A 2548-nucleotide genomic window follows, 5' to 3' on the forward strand; every position below is an offset into this window, starting at 1 on the left:
TATGTTTATTCAAAGTGAACCCCCATACATTAATGGGGAAAGTATGTAGATATATTGGATAAATGCTTGTAATTACTGTCAAATATTGTTTATATATAAAGTAATGACTATCAAAAAAATGTGGCTTTGCAAGCTATTTTAATGTGATCTTATTTTTTCTACAGTTCAAAAACTAAATTTAACAGAATTTAATATTAATATATTTTGATAATCCCATAAAATAAAAACCTAAAGCTTTTTAAAATACGGTATTTTAAGTAATGTTATGTAATTTTTGTGTGTTTTACATCTAAAAAATCTGTACTTTGACAGGGAATTCTTGTGGATGTAATTGATAATGTTACGAATTTTCCAAAAGAATACTGTGTAAAAACAGAAGACTTTAATTAATTGTATAATTTTAAGGTATTTCTACAATAATCTCCAGTTTATATGCAGATTTATTCATTTGTTTAACATTCTACAGACATTTTTTAATGAGATTTTCTTTTCATTCTTTAGCAGTGGAACGGTAAAAATACAGAAAATGTTTACAGTAAATATCTGTATTTAAAAAACAGAATTATTCCGTAGAATATAACTTAAGGGTTTTTTACTGTATTTGACGGTAAGTGTTTGGCAACTTTGCTGCCAGACTTTTTACCGTTTTTTTACGATTGTTTTTTTACATGCATTTACCTTAAATTTAAGGTTTCACAGTAAAAAAACACATAGTTGTCTTAATTTTAAATATGTGAATTTTCTTTTCTAGACTTTTTGAATTTTTTTTAGTTTGTTTTTTTGGCATGTTTTTAAATTGAATTTTTGTGTAAAAAAGCCTATAATTTTCTCATTATATGAATTTACAGATTATTACTTTTATTTTATGGTTAATGTTTTTAATAAAAGTTTTTTTCTGTGTTTTCATGACATTTACACGTAATGTTAAAAAAACTGAAAATATCTGTAAAATAATACAGTATATTTCTGTGAAAAAACTTTTTTTTTTTACAGTGCATATTTAAAAACATAAAACTGTTTGCAATTCTGTTTGGTTTTACAATCAGAGGAAAAAATAAAAGTAGGTCAAAAATTCAGTTTATTGTAAGATTAACCCTGGAAATGTCTTACATATTGTGATCATGTGCGTCAGTCATACATCAGCAGTGTGGATTATATGGAAAAAATAGAAACCCTGAATGACAAACAGATTTGCCATTTATGCAAAATATTATCATCTTCTTAAATCTGTTTCTGACGTGACTATAAAAGGTCTTAGATGTCGCTTTTATTGTGATTATCCTGGCATGGGCTAAAATGGGACATGAAAAAAGTTTACAATGGAAAGAAACCTCAAATGACATTCTGGGTCTGTTATAGTGATTTTCATTTATAACAGCACTATTTTATACAAAATAAACAACTAATTCAAATTTCTACAGTAAATAACACGTAAACAACTCAATATTTATAAATTTTCAGAATTCGTGTGCAATTTATATTTATACTAAATTGGGACCATCAGCTATTTGGAAAATTAACTTAAATTTAATAATTGAACTTAACTGAACTTTTGAAATCCTAGTTTCAATATTAATGTGTAACTATTAAATATATAAAGATCTGAAATCTTTAGTCCACATGTTTGAATGTACTTCTTGGATTACAAATAAGATTTGGATTGGATGCAATGTCTGGGACATCAACATATTAGGGTCATTTTAATCTTGCAAACTTCAGTTCATCTGAAAATATATTATGTATTCTAGCTCAGAGTTTAAGCTTTTACATGGTTTTCCAACCCAATCATTTTTTCTCATGTTTCTCCTATTGGCACAATATTGTTGGAGATGCCTAAACAAACGTGGTTCTGTTTTTAAGATATAAATAAAATTAGTTAGAGACAGATATATATTAAGTTTTTTTTAATATGATAAAAGTAGTATACATCAAACACGGCTTTGGCAGTATTTTGATAACACCCAACTTGGCAGCATCTATTAGTATAGTCTTTATACTACAACTGCAGTATAATTTGGCTATTCGACAACAAAAGCGATGGGAATGTGAATTTTATGTCAATATTTTATGTCACTGTAGTTTGTTAAAAATTGTAGATCACTGTAAGTCACTGTTATAGTCACTAGCACTGTACATCACCGCCCCCACGTGGTTACAAAACGTTAATGCTGAACGTTTCGAGGCTTTCCCTCGTGGCACCGCTGGACAAAGGGAAACTTCAACAGTCTTATTTATTTCATTGATCCCAAAGGGGTCATTCGGTGCACTACAGCATCACATCAAGTACACGAAATGTAGCCTAAACGAAAAAAAAAAAAAAAAAAATACATGAAACATACACGAAAATAAAAATAGATAGTGGCCTCAGCTTACTACATTATAACTAATTACTGATTGCCAGCACTGGTTTAGCTAAACAAACAAACAAACAAACAAACAAACAAACAAACAAACAGAAACAGGCTTCTTTACACTGTTTAAAAAAGATCCCATAATAATTTCTGGTTTACACTTTAACAATAAATGTGGTAAGTTAATAAACCATGAT

Source organism: Cyprinus carpio, chromosome B13, assembly GCF_018340385.1.
Source record: "Cyprinus carpio isolate SPL01 chromosome B13, ASM1834038v1, whole genome shotgun sequence".
NCBI lineage: Eukaryota > Metazoa > Chordata > Actinopteri > Cypriniformes > Cyprinidae > Cyprinus > Cyprinus carpio.